Below are 15,060 nucleotides of genomic sequence, written 5' to 3'. Positions count from 1 at the left end.
AGAAGCCATGATTCAATCCTAAAACAAAATAAGAGGGTGTTTTTATCAGATAATAATTTTTTACATTTAAAAAAACTACAATTATGTAAAAGTGATTTTTGTAAAACATTAATTGCCTTGTGGTTATGTTCAATCCAAGAGTCATTGCCCTTTAACTCCAATTTAAAAACCAAAGCATGCCATTAACTGTAACAAAAAGAAATTAAAATTGCATAAAAACTAGAGCATGCACCAAAAAATGGATTTCAGATTTGGAATCAGCAATGCAGAAATATATAAAAACAGTTCTAAACCTCATGCAACAAAAAATTAAAAATAATTTGTTCCTCAGTGTTACTTGTCTGAAATTTACTTTGATATCAATGAACTCACTTTCTTATGTTGCCTGAACTTCAGTATCATGAAAACTATTTATTTCCTACATTTTTTCTGTTTTTTCAATTGTTTCACTTGAAAAGGTAAATTTGGTCCCTGTTATTCCATCTTGCTTGGAGATGAAAAAGAACTTTAATTGTATTTTATTTTCATTAATTTAAATCTAAATAGCCACATGTGACTACATTAAGTAGCACAGAAGGTACTTTTTATTTTTCAGAGACAGAGAGAGAGTCAGAGAGAGGGATAGACAGGAACAGACAGACAGGAATAGAGAGAGTTGAGAAGCATCAATCATCAGTTTTTTGTTGTGACACCTTAGTTGTTCATTGATTAATTTCTCATATGTTCCTTGACCATGGGGCTACAGCAGAGTGAGTGACCCCTTGCTCAAGCCAGTGACCTTGGGTCCAAGCTAGTGAGCTTTGCTCAAACCAGAGGAGCCCATGCTCAAGCTGGTGACCTCGGGGTCTTGAACCTGGGTCCTCCGCATCCCAGCCTGCCTCTCTATCCACTGTGCCACTGCCTGGTCAGGACAGAAGGTACCTATTATAGAGGTATTTATTCACCTTGTAAAATTTCTTTGAACAGTGCACTTAAAATTTACATGTTTGGCATATGTGTAATACTTCAAGAAAAAAATGTTTGAAGAACTAAAATATTTTCCTAAAATGTGCTAATTACAAACATCATTTTTTTTCTGGATCACTTATCAAGAAAGCTTTTTGCTTATTTGTTGATCATAACATTTTAGCAAGAAGGAGGTAACCAAGTAGTACCCTATTTTTTTCCCCCAGGAAAGATAAAAGAATGAGCAGTAAGTAAAGCATGTTTATTTAAACTATATTACTACATTTATATTACAAGACTGAGGATGGTGTCATTTTTAAATTCCAGTGAAGTTAAACAGAGTGGTAAAAGATCTATATAATATAGCTTTACCTAGTATCTTATATCTGATTTATTCTTCTTTCATATGTGACTCAGTTTAAATCTTGTCTTTTAAAAAGTTTTTAAAAATATACATAGCCCTAGGTATTTCAGTTTGACTCATTCTTTACAGATGAGAGATATCTGAGCAGGCAATGTGCATTTACAGCCTGAGAATTACTAAAAAATAGGTCATGTCTTTAATTTTTGTGTGATTTTATATTACCCACAACCTAGGTTTTATTACTTTTTAATATAAAGTATAATAAAAATCTGGTTGTGGGTAAAAATAGATTTTATTATTTTTTATAACAAATTGAATATTTATTTACAATGAAGTAATAAATCATAATAAAATTCTAATTTCTAAAAGCTGAAAAATACCACAAACATGACAAAAAGCCATAAAACATGTTTACTTACTAGTGAACTGCCTAACACATCTCTATGATCTAAATTTTTAGCTAGCTCTTTATATGGTAAAATTATTTTCTATGATCTTTTTATAGAGAGATGAGATAAATAATTCAGTCTGCTCTAAATTTGTTGTTTTTGTTACTGAAATTTAGTAAAGATTTTTTTTTCTTCTAACTTGTTATAATGTAAAATTTTTAGTTTGTTAAATTTAGGATAAGTTCTACCTAGTTTCCTTCATCTATGAACTATGAAAATCATGGAATTTTAGGTTTCTTGTAAAATGGCTAATTTTATTTTTTCCTGCTTTATCAAAATATAATTGATAGCGTTGTGTAAGTTTAAGGTATATGGTACAATGGCTTGATATATATATATATATATTATAAAGGGATCACAATAAAATTAATTAATATATTCATCACTTAACACAGTTACCTTTTTTTGAATAAGAACTTTTAAGATCTACACACTTAGCAATTTAAAGCATACAATTCAATATTAACTATAGTCATGGTGCTATACATTACATCACCAAACTTATTCATTTATAACTGGAAGTCACACTCTTTAACCACCTACCTTTACCCATTCCCTCCATCCACCACCACTGGCAACCACCAATCCACTCTCTGTTTCTATGAATTTAAAATTTGTTTTTTTTTAGATTTCACAAACAAGTGAGTTTGTTTAGTATTTGTCTTTCTCTGTCTGACTTATTTCACATAGCATAGTGTTGTTAAAAGATTCACTCATGTTGTTATACATGGAAGGATTTCCTTTTTTATGGTAGAATAATATTCCATTGCAGATGTATACTACTTTTTCTTTTCAACTTTGTTGATGAACATTTAAGTTTTTACCATGTCCTGGCTATTGTAAATAATGCTACAATGAACATGGAGATGGTACAGATATCTCTTTGAGATAGTGATTTTGATTCCTTCAGGCAATTTACATAGAAATGGGATTGTTGGATCATTGGAGTATATGGTTAGTTCTATTATTAATATTTTGAAGAACTACCATACTGTTTTCCATAGTGGCTGCACCAATTTACATTCTCATCAGTAGTTCATAGGAGTTCTCTTTCTCCATATTCTCACCAACAGTTATCTTTTGATTTTTTAATGATAGGCATTATAACAGGTGAGAGGTAATATCTTATTGTGGCTTTGATTTGCATTTTTCTGATGATTAGTGATGTTGAACACATTGTCATGTATCTGTTGACCATTTATATGTCTTTTGAAAAACAAGTGTCTATTCATGTCTTCTGCTTGTTTTAAAATTATTACTTTTGTTTGTTTGTTTGTTATTTGCAATTGAGTTGTATGAGTTCCTATTGGTCTTGGAGAAGTTGAGTTACTTGGAGGTAAAATAGCTTTGTCTCCTTTGATGTTCCAAATAAATAGATATTGTTATTTCACTGTTGTTATTATTTTTAATTAGAAGGAAAAGAGGATTGAATGAAAACTCTGTTAATTGGTAACTAAATTCTCCCTTCTAACACTGACTGACCCAGGCATTTTATAAATATGTTTATGACAAAATTATTGCTCATTATAACAATTCTTATTAATTTAAATTTCTATCATTGATTTGATGCTTTTTGTTGATCTTGAATGTCTTATGAATATTGCAGGAGTCTCCCTGGTCAGACAGAACAGATTTATAAGATGACTACCACTTTAAGAGCTTGTGGCTTTGGACATTTTCTTATTCTGAAAACCTGTGTTTTTTTTTCCCTGCAAGATAATAGTATTAATATAATATGACATAACAATAGCAGGGCCATTACATTTAAATTAATTTATGTATTTAATCCCAAATAGAGATTAAAATTGTGATACTGCAATTGCTGTTCTTTTACTGCCATAATTAGACTGAGGAATAGAAAAGATTAGTACTTAAGTGAAATAATATTTTTATGTAAAAATATAACATATTTCTTTAACTGGCATTTACTATGTGCTTCAAAATCCCTCCTTAAAAGTATGCCACTGTTTATTTTTCCTCTTGAAGCAAAACAAATCTGTATAAAAAATTAAACAGACAAAATGTAGTAATATAAATAGCATGATATAAATTTTTCTCTGTGTATTGAGAATTTCACCTTTGGTTTATAAATTTTGCATCTTTTAGTATTTTGGTCTTAACAAAATTAAAAGTGTTTTCAGGACTATCACAACTACATATTAGGAGGGAAATTGCTGACAAGAATTTTATCATGAAATGGAGTTACACAGCAAAAATATTTATTTTAGCTACAAATGGGAAAATAGCTTCAATTAGTTTTTTGCAGAACCTTGATTTATGTAGATTAGGTGGTGAATCAAAGGTGTTTAAGGTACTGGATTTAATAAATTCAATTTAAGGTATTACTTTGGGATAATGCATAAAACACTCCCCTTAGTACGTATTTACTAGTAAGACAAAAAAAATCATACTTCTAGAAACTGTCACTACCTGAAGAAAAAAAAATGTATTTAAGACACACACACACACACACACACACACACACACACACACACATATATATAATATGAATTGAAAACAGTAACTGTGTTAAAATTTATCCAAACTAGAAAACCGTACATTTAATATTTGCATTTAAATACCATTTTTTTTTTGCACACGAAAGAGAGAGAAAGAGACAGATAGGAGGGGAGAGAGATGACAAACAACTCATAGTTGTGGCGCCTTAGTTGTTCATTGATTGCTTTCTCATATGTGCCTTGACCAGGGGGCTCCAGCTGAGCCAGTGGCCCCTCGCTCAATCTGGTGATCACAGGATTTTGAATCTGAGTCCTCAGCATCCCAGGTTGACACTCTATCCACTGCACCACTGCCCAGTCAAGCCCATATCTTTTTTATTTAATCTTCAAGAAAGCAATTTTGACACTTGTTAAAGAATCCAGACAGACATACTTCTTTAACTTTGAAAGCAAGCGTTTACCTTCACAGCACTAAAGTTGTGGTAGTTATCAGCAAAGAGATGCACATAGTCGCTAAAAGAGACATGATATTGCAATTCTGAGGAGCATTTGATTCACAGAAATGGCCTCCTTCCTTAGAAGATGGATATGTAAATATGGTAGCACAGTCCTCATTATACTCACCTTTGATGCTGTGGGGCTAACATCATATATACAATACATATATATGTATTGTAGTATATACAACACATAAGCAAATGGGCATGGGGGAGTTTCAAGAAAACTTTAGAAAAGCAGTTAGTACAGATAGGGTAAAGGAACATAGTTTTTTGACCCTTGCCTTAGGACAATTGGGCTGTACTTCTAACACTGTCTGAAACATTTGAGAAATCTGTGTGTACAAACATTTCTCTTTTGTCCTTTTGCTCCAGGGTCATGCTGAAGAATATAGAGATCTCCTCTGAGTACTGAACTTCTTGCTCAACCTAGTTTTTCTGCCTTTTTTTTTTTTTACTAGATAAAGGCACTGGAGAATTTCAACACTCACTTGTCCATTTTTCTTTCCTGAGACTTCTGTAAGAAAATATACTTCAGAGTTCTTTTAAGGAAACGAGTTGCTGCTCAAAATAATTTCTTTTACTTGGTCTATAATTCCATCAGTTGAATCCATTTGAATTAATAATCAAACTCTATATTTGGAATTGAGTTTTGTTATTAAAATACTTGTTTTAATGTTTATTTTATTGATTTGAGAGAGAAACGAAGGGAGAGAGAGAGACAAAAATATCAATCTGTTCTTGGATGTGCTCTGACCAGTAATCAAACCAATAACTTTTGTGCTTTAGGACAACACTCTAACCAATTGAGGTATCTGGCCAGGGCTAGAGTTGTATTATTAATCACATCTTGACATTTATCAACTTAATTTGGTTGTTACAAGCTCATTCTTGTCGGCAAGTGTCTATTCCTTGTAGCTGTAGGACTGAGGCCCATCGTTATTTTCTTCCTGGTTGTCAGCGAAGGCTGCTCCCAGTATCTAGAGATCACTTGCATTTCTTACCAAGTGACCCCTCCATCTTTAAGTTAACAATAGCATATTGAATCATTTTTGTGCTTCCAGCTTCTGGCTTCCTTTTCTGTGATCAGGAAAAACAAATCAGATGATAGCAACAATAACAAACAACCTTTTTGTTTTTAAGGGGCTCATGTAATTGATTTAAGTTCTTGGTTATCTCTCTATCTTAATGTCAACTATGCCATAAATATAATGTAGTTAATGAAAGTAAAACCCATCATATTCTCAGAATTTGGGATTATATAGGGCATATAAATCAAGGTGTTGAAAAATCTTGGGAGACATTTTAGAATTCTGCCTACACTAAACCTTTCACACAAAATTTTGAAACAGCAAAGTGATTAACAGATTCCAGAGTAGAAAACACATATCATGTACCATGGGTTAAAAAACTGACCAGTATCAAAATTATTATGAGCAACAACAGCTTTTAAAAGATAGCCCTGGCCAGTTGGCTCAGTAGTAGAGCGTTGGCCTGGCGTGCAGGAGTCCCAGGTTTGATTCCTGGCCAGGGCACACAGGAGAAGTGCCCATCTGCTTCTCTGCCCCTCTCCCTCTCATTCCTCTCTGTCTCTCTCTTCCCCTCCCGCAGCCGAGGCTCCATTGGAGCAAAAATGGCCTGGGTGCTGGGGATGGCTCCATGGCCTCTGCCTCAGGCGCTAGGGTGGCCGCAACAGAGTGACGCCCGGGATGGGCAGAGCATCGCCCCTTGGTGGGCATGCTGGGTGGATCCCGGTCGGGTGCATGTGGGAGTCTGTCTGACTGCCTCCCCATTTCCAGCTTCAGAAAAATACAAAAAAAAAAAGTAAAAACATTTTCAAATTTTTAAAAGAACTCATTTCTCAATTTAATATTATATATCTAGCCAAAATATCACTCCAAATATAGGCAGATTAAAGATAATTTTAGATCTGTGAAGAGTCATAGAATTTTTATCTTTTCACATACATTTTTCTAAGAGCCAAAGGAAATACAAAATTAAGAAAAAAGATGACACCAGATTCAGTACACAAAAAATCAGTGAAATGAACTCCCAAGATGGGCAGGTCTAGATAATCACCGTCTAGACTGGAGAAGAAAAAAAAAGGAGGATGATGTTAAAGTAATGGCAGCATGAAAGATACATCTGATCTCTCCCTTTAAAAATTTCAAGAAATTGAACAACTATAATGCAGCGAAGTAACCCCAGCTAGGCTCTCAGGCACACCTGAAAGATCCATTCACCATTTGGACTAAAGGTGAAACTGGTTGAAAAGGAGGACAGAAAGTAAAATATCTACATTCTCAGTTGACTCTAGAGAGGAACCAAACACAAAGTGACTGGGCTCTTTATTCTCTACCAGACTATAGGGAGGAAAGAAGCTCAGGGTGTTTGGGTTTTGTCTGAGGGGTACGGAGAGGAAAACCTGGAGTGACTGGGTCTCCTTTTGCCAGGTGGAGCAGTAAGTAGAGGGGCAGAGGGGAAAACTGAACCAAAGCAGAGAGGGGACAGAGTCACATAGAAGTGAAAAAACTAAAGAGGGAAGAAATAGAAACAACTATCAAAAACCTCCCCAAAAATAAAAGTTCAGGACCAGATGGCTATACTAGTGAATTCTACCAAATGTGCAAGGATTTGGAAATTGATAAACATAATATACCACATCAACAAAACATAGAACAAAAGTCAGATGATCCTATTAATAGATGCAGAAAAGGCATTTGATAAGATACATTATTGCTTTATGTTTAAAACACTCAATAAAACCAGTATAAAAGGGAAGTACCTCAACATAATAAAGGCCATAGATGACAAACCATCAGCTAATATTATACCAAATGGTGACAAAATGAAAGCTTTTCCTATATGCCAATGAAGAAATTTCAGAAAATGAACTAAAAAATTTTTTTTTAAATTGCAACAACAAAAAATATCTAGAAATAAACTTAAGAAAGGATGAGGAGGACCTACATATTGAAAACTAAAAAATATTATTGAGAAAAATTAAAGAGACAATAAAAGGGAAAAATATTCCGTGTTAATGGATTGAAATAATTAACATTAAAATGGCCATATTACCCAAAGCAATAGACAAATTTAATACAATCTCCATCAAAATCCCAATGTCATTAAAAAACATGGAACGAAAAATCACCAGGTTTTTATGGAACCATAAAAAATCCTGAATAGCCAAAGCAATCATGAGGAAAAAGAATGAAGCCAGAGGTATCAAACTTCCTGACTTCAAATTATACTATAGAGCCACGATAAATAAAAACAGCACGGTATTGGTAGAAAAACAGACATACAGACTAATGAAACAGCATCAAGAGCCCAGAAATTAAACCACATATATGGACAAATCATCTTCAACAAAGGAACCAAAAACACACAATGGAGAAAAGAAAGCTTCTTCAATAAATAGTGCTGGGAAAATTGGAAAGCCAAATACAAAAGAATGAAACTTGGCTACAGTTTGTCCTCCTGCATAAAAATTAATTTAAAATGGATCAAAGACCTAAATATATAAGCTGAAACAATAAATTACATACAGGAAAACATAGGTACTAAACTCATGGACCTTGGCCAGAGAGAACAATTTATGAACTTGACCCCAAAGGCCAGGGAAGTAAAGGCAAAAATCAATAAATGGGATTATATCAAAGCAAAATGCTTCTGCATAGCAAAAGAAACTGACAACAAAACAAACAGGCAGCCAACTAAATGGGAGATGATATTTCCAAACAACAGCTCCCATAAGGGGCTAATATTCAAAATATATAAATAACTCACAAAGTTCAGCAACAAACAAGCAAACAATTCAATTAAAAAATGGGGAGAGGACCTGAACAGATACTTCTCCCAAGAGGACATACAAGTGGTCAACAGATATATGAAAAGATGCTCATCTTCATTAGCTATTTGAGAAATGCAAATTAAAACTACAATGAGATACCACCTCATACCTGTTAGATTGGCTATTATTAACAAGACAGGTAATAACAAGTGTTGGAGAGGTTATGGAGAAAAAGGAACTCTCAATCACTGCTGGTGCACAACCATTATGGAAGAAAATATGGTGATTCCTCAAAAAATTAAGAATAGAACTACCACATGACCCAGCAATCCCTCTACTGCGTATCTACTCCCAAAATGCAAAAACGTTGGTGCGTAAAGACACACAGACCCTCATGTTCATTGCAGCATTATTCACAGTGGCCAACACATGGAAACAACCAAAGTGTCCCTCAATAGAGGATTGGATAAAGAAGATGTGGTACATATATACAGTGGAATACTACTGAGGTATAAAAAGTGATGACTAAGATTATTCCCAAAATTTAACTCTCCACATACAAAATATCATATTCTTATATAAACTTTTTATGATGTTCAATTTTTTTAACTGAAAATTTTTTAAACATAAATTTGTAAAAAATAATTTTTCTTGATATGGCTAAAGAATTTTCCATATTTAATGTAAAACCTTAATCCTGAAAAAAGTATTTCTGAAAATTATGTTTATTAAGTATTTATATTTATCTCATCTCTTTACTAATAAATTTGAATTGAATTAAAAAAAGTCTTCAGTAGAAACTTTAATTTTCATCTTAAATGACTGTAATAATAGTACCTATTTCATAAGGTCATTACAAAGGCTAAATTAGTCAGTATGTGTAAAGTGCTTAAAACAGTATCTTACATTTATGAGCCCAACATGAGTGTTTGTAAAATAAGTTTGGATGTAGCTATAAGAAAAACTAAAAAGTGAAAGGGCTCATGAGAGATGGGTCAGAGTTCTTGCTTATTTTTGAGTTCTTTCAATTTCATAAAATTTTTTTTTAAATGTGGTACTGGTTAACAATGTCATATATTTCAGAAATATTAAAGCAGAGATGCTTAAAGCGAATTCATGTATATAGTAGTAAAGAAGTAGTTGGTAACTTCAGCTATGACAGTTTCAGAAAAATGATGACAATAAAAAAGAGAGAGAGAATTTGATAAGTTTATGAGTAATAGAAGAGTAAATAAAAGAACTGAAGAGATTAAGAGAAAAACTCATAGACACAGAGAACAATAGAGGGAAAGGGAGATGGAGGTGAGGTAGAAGAGGGTAAAGGTGGATAAGTGGTGTTGGAAGGAGACTTGACTTGTGGCGGTGAACACACAATACAATATACAGATTATGTATTATAGAATTGTACACCTGAAACATAATTATATTAACCAGTGTCACCCTAATAAATTCAATAAAAAATTAAAAATATGCTTTAACAATATTTATTGAAGCAGATTATATTAGTATCTAACCTGCTCCCTCATTGGTTTTTGTATTTAAGTATCTCTACTTTCTTTTTTATACAAATGAAAAACTTCAAACCACCACTGCAGACATATGAACAATAAAGAAGTGTCACAAGTAGAAATGCAAAGTTTCCTGCAATCCCAACTCCTCATTGATAAAACTGCGGTGAGCAGTTTGGTACGTAGTCAACCAGGTATTATCTATGCTTGTACTATGATATTTTGTGCAAAATACTTTTTTATTTATAATTTTTAAACGAAACATGTCATCTGCTATGGTATTCTGTAACCTGCTTTTTTTCCAATTTAGTGACTGTCTATATAGCTCTGCCTCTGTCTTCGAACAGCTACACAATAGACCGCAGTATGAATGTTTTGGGGGGTTTTCAATTGATCCCTTTCTTATGACATTTCAATTTTTTTTCTATTATAAACAGTGCTACAGTGACCATCTGGTACATCATTTTGATTTATCTCCCATTTTTATAAGTTAAGTACCTTCATAAGCTCTATTAATATTGTCAAGCATGTACCTTTTAATTTCTAAAGTTGCTGCTTCAGGGTCTAGCAAATTTTCTCCACTTTTGGGGTATATTGGTTTTCTTAAAAAATGCAATAGAAAGTGATAAGTAGTGTAAAAAGTATTTTTTTCAAAAAGTTTTATATCGATGGGAGGAACAAAACAGGATAGTGACATGAGCAGGAAGTCGAACGTGTTTTAGAAAAGAAAAAAAGTTCTGTCAAGTCAGCCCAAATTAAAATAGTTAGAATATTGTATTTTGATATACACAGCAAATATATTTTTTAAATTTTATCTAAAGCTTAAACAAAATATTTTCAGGAAAACTTTTATTGATGTCTAACATGTAAACTACGTAAAAACTAAGGCTCTACCAGGCAAGCACAGCTTTGCATCAGGGTCCACAGTGCTGTCCTGGAGGTGTGAGCCAGGACCTGCTGAGACACTCCTGTAGAACAATGCGACTTTGGCTGCTCTCGTGTTCCTCCCCCTTTCAGGCTCTATCTCACCCCAGCACATGAGGGGCTACAGCCACACCTGGATGTGCAGAGGCAGTTGTCTTAAGAACAAGGCTGTGCTCAGATCCTTCTTTTACACCATGTAGTCTCCAAATGTTGACACCTTCTGGAAATGTTCCATGGAGGACAATCCAGGTAACAAATGAGTGACTGATTGAAATTGGGTTCAGTGGCCTGACCTGTGGTGGTGCAGTGTATAAAGCGTCGACCTGGAAATGCTGAGGTCGCCGGTTCGAAACCCTGGGCTTGCCTGGTAAAGGCACATATGGGAGTTGATGCTTCCTGCTCCTCCCCCTTCTCTCTCTCTGTCTCTCTCTTCTCTCCCTCTCTCTCTCCTTTCTAAAATGAATAAATAAAAAAAAATTATAAAAAAAAAAAAAAAAGAAATTGGGTTCAGTTCATCTTTCCGTTCATTTTGAAACTGGTAGGAGTTTTCCCTGTATTTTTTCATGATTTGTCAACATCAAATCGAACCAGCACTTCATCACAATACTATTGATTCAAACTGTGGACTATGGACTGATGTTGGCCCAGGAACCATCTGTTAATAGTTTGCCATGGTAACCAAAGTTAAATATTTATTTTTATAGCAGTTGGACATAGTATCTTAACATCTTTTAAACTTAATTCTAAAATATTTAAATCTGTATGTCTGCTTTATTAAAAATTCATTTTCCTTGGAATTCCTTTTTTCTATTAATCAGTGCATCATCACAGAAGTGACACATTGAATTTTTTTTTTAAGTTTTTCACCATGGACAATTTGAGAAGCACCACTTTAGAGCACTTTCTAAGGGAGCTCGGAGAGGCCTCTAGAGGACAGGGATTCTAGCTCCCTGCCTGCCGGCTGGAGGGCCATTGTCATTCTCTAAGACCTTCTGTCTTTCTCTTTCACACCAGGACAATATTCATATCTCAGAGTGCTGTTGTGGTGCTGAAATAAAATCAGGGATTGGAAATTGATGAGTTCCCACTAAAAAAGGCACAGCCCTTACTCATGGAACTGCCATAGCTGTTCTATGCATGAGTAAGGAGAGCATGTCTGCAGTTTCTATGGAAAATAGAACTTCATAAAAATGTTTTGTGCTTAAGTTATTTTAGGAATCTTTGGCAAAATTTCTCACTCTGATGTATGTATTGAACTGTGCAGTGACAGATTTCTTTAGAGTGATTAGTGAGCAAGTAACTCTGCATGGGCTTTTATCTCCCTTTACATTGTTTTGCTGCCTGTTGGCAGTCCCTTGTCTCACTAATTTAGTGGATAATGAATGAAATATGGTTGGCAATCCCTATGTCGTTGAATTATAATGTCATTAATCTTTCAAGTTTCTTCCATAGATTCTGCTGATCCTATGCAAAGTGAAGGGATCTGGCTTACCTACAGAGATTCATCAAACCACCTCAGGGAATGCAATTCCTTTAAGATCTATTTTCTGTTTTATTTTTATATGACTATGCATTTTCATGCCTGATTGAGATGGGGTTCTTGCTGAAGAGGTTTGTGGAATTTCTATCCAATTAGCATGGGCCACTTTGTAGATGTAGACATATTTTTTTAAACTTCCAACAACTCTAAGTTCGCATGAATTTATTCTTTCTTAACTTTTTTTAGTCTTGGTGTTCAGGACAGAAACTGCCCTTTTCAAGAAGTTTTATCTAGCTGGGTAGAAATCTATGATATCTTGGCATTAAAATCGCCCCAGAGGGATAATTCAGTGCAACTATTTCAATCTTTATACCAATTAAATTGGTATGCTCTATATCTCATCCTGTCAAACAAAACAGGTTTCTAGGCCATCGTCCCACCTCTCACATAGAGAAAGCCATCAGATTTATTTGATCCTACTCAGATTTAAGATTATATATCCCCCCCCCGAGCTTTATGGCTTCTAATAACAGCAAAAAGTACTAAAAACGAGCAAACAAACTATTTTTCTTGGCTTCCTTTCAATCATCATGTAACGTACTTTCTGTTTTGTCTTCATCAGAAATAAATTGTACTTTAAATTCTTGCTCTAATTAAGTATGTCAAATATATACAATATGATAGTATCTCTAAAGTGGAAACTACTTTAGTTGGCACTATTAGGAGGGCTTTAAAAAGTATTTTACAAGCCTATAACATCATTCTAAAACAGGTTTTGTTGCTTCGAAGATACTGGCATCCTCCTGAGATTAAGAAATTGCTATAATTGCTATGTGAAAGTGCAGGCAGAGGGAGAGGTTTTGCTGATAAATTTTGAGGCACTTTAGAAAATAAAGACAACTAGTATTAACTACATAATCTCCTTTCTGCACTGCTACTTGCTCAATTCCTAGTCCTCCACACCTTGCTCTTCATTCCTCCTACTTTCAGCTGCAGTTTGCCGCAGCTCTTTGCGACCTTAAGATTCATGCAACTGAGTCACTTGGAGAAACAGCTCCACATTCACAAGGAAACAAGCATCATAACCAGAACTGAATTTATTGTTTTGGGAGGTCATGGGGTTTTGTGTGTTAACTTCTAGGGACAAAAGAAACATACATTCTGGCTATAATTTATGCTCTGCCATATATTTCCTATTTAATGCTTAATTGATTTCTTTTATCAGTTAGAATCACAGGCAACATTTCCCCTTACTTTAGATAGCTGGTCATTTTCTCTACCCCTTCCCTAGTTTTCTTTTTTCTTTTTTTAAAATATTTTTCTGAAGCTGGAAACGGGGAGGCAGTCAGACTCCCGCATGCACCCGACCGGGATCCACCCGGCACGCCCACCAGGGGGCGATGGCTCTGCCCATCCCGGGCATCGCTCTGTTGCGACCAGAGCCACTCTAGCGCCTAAGGCAGAGGCCATGGAGCCATCTCCAGGGCCCGGGCCATCTTTGTTCCAGTGGAGCCTTGACTGCGGGAGGGGAAGAGAGAGACGGAGAGGAAGAAGAGGGGGAGGGGTAGAGAAGCAGATGGGCGCTTCTCCTGTGTGCCCTGGCTGGGAATTGAACCCAGGACTTCTGCACACCAGGCAGATGCTCTACCACTGAGCCAACCGGCCAGGGCCCCTAGTTTTCTTTAGCGTTCTCTGATGAGTATTATTCTTCTTATGTGACAAATGGACTTAACTTCCTAAGACACTGATCTAGTCATTAACATCCATGCACACAGACTGTTCCTGCTCAGAAAACACCTTAAGGACACAAAAGCAGTCTGGCTTTTGCAAGAAACCAAATTTCATAAATTGAAATGGAAAAAATACTTTCAGATAAAAAGACTTTTATTAAAATTTTTTGTGAGGGCTCAGGATACAGAAGCAGAAGGCAGGTCATTGGAACAAAGATTTTTCATTATGACCTTTCAGTTTGGAGACGGTTGCTGGGGGTGGCAGTGTGAGGCAGAGCAGAGAGCAGGTAGGTGCGATGTGGAAGGAATGCAGGGGCCATGAATTCTGGAGACCCCAGGTGACCACAGATGAAGCATTCATTTCTCTCTGAGCTGGATATGGCTACTTCTGTTTGAGAACCAATCAATGTCGACTTGCCATATTGATTAAGCATGTCCTATATCCATCAATTCCTCCTGTTTCGGGTCAAGCTTTGCTTATTCTTTTCCTCTTTAAAAGGAAGTAGGTGGTAAATCCTCAATGCCATGAAAGACATAATTAACCTTATTAACATAAACAAAAATATTCTCCTTTGGGTTGACCTGTTTTTATATTTCTATAAATCAATTCTGAGTTGAGTTGTGTTTATTCTTCAATTGTATTTATTGAGTGGCCACTATGTGTCACAAACTGAATTAGGTGTTAGGGAATGCTCCAAGCCTGATCTCAGAAAACTCACAGACTATTGTGAGAAATGAGAAAAGATTTTTTTCACTTAAAATATGAGTTACAATCACAGTGAGTAACAATTCCAATAGTTAAGTACCATTCTTTTCTTTTTTCCACCATTATGTATATGGTGGCATTGATATGCTTATATGTTTCTCTAGGTACAGAATGAAAGCCCTGGTTTGTAATGTTTGCCAAA

At 35.0% G+C, this 15,060-nt stretch overlaps 1 non-coding gene across 1 annotated transcript; it reads right to left on the bottom strand.

Moving 5' to 3' along the window:
• Window positions 1-14,016: 14,016 nt before the first annotated feature.
• Window positions 14,017-14,092, bottom strand: TRNAT-GGU (transfer RNA threonine (anticodon GGU)). The gene has a single exon. It is a non-coding gene; the product is annotated as a tRNA-Thr (tRNA).
• Window positions 14,093-15,060: the final 968 nt, after the last annotated feature.

The sequence above is a fragment of the Saccopteryx bilineata genome, chromosome 2, assembly GCF_036850765.1.
Source record: "Saccopteryx bilineata isolate mSacBil1 chromosome 2, mSacBil1_pri_phased_curated, whole genome shotgun sequence".
Lineage (NCBI taxonomy): Eukaryota > Metazoa > Chordata > Mammalia > Chiroptera > Emballonuridae > Saccopteryx > Saccopteryx bilineata.
This window is presented reverse-complemented; position numbering and strand designations above follow the sequence as displayed.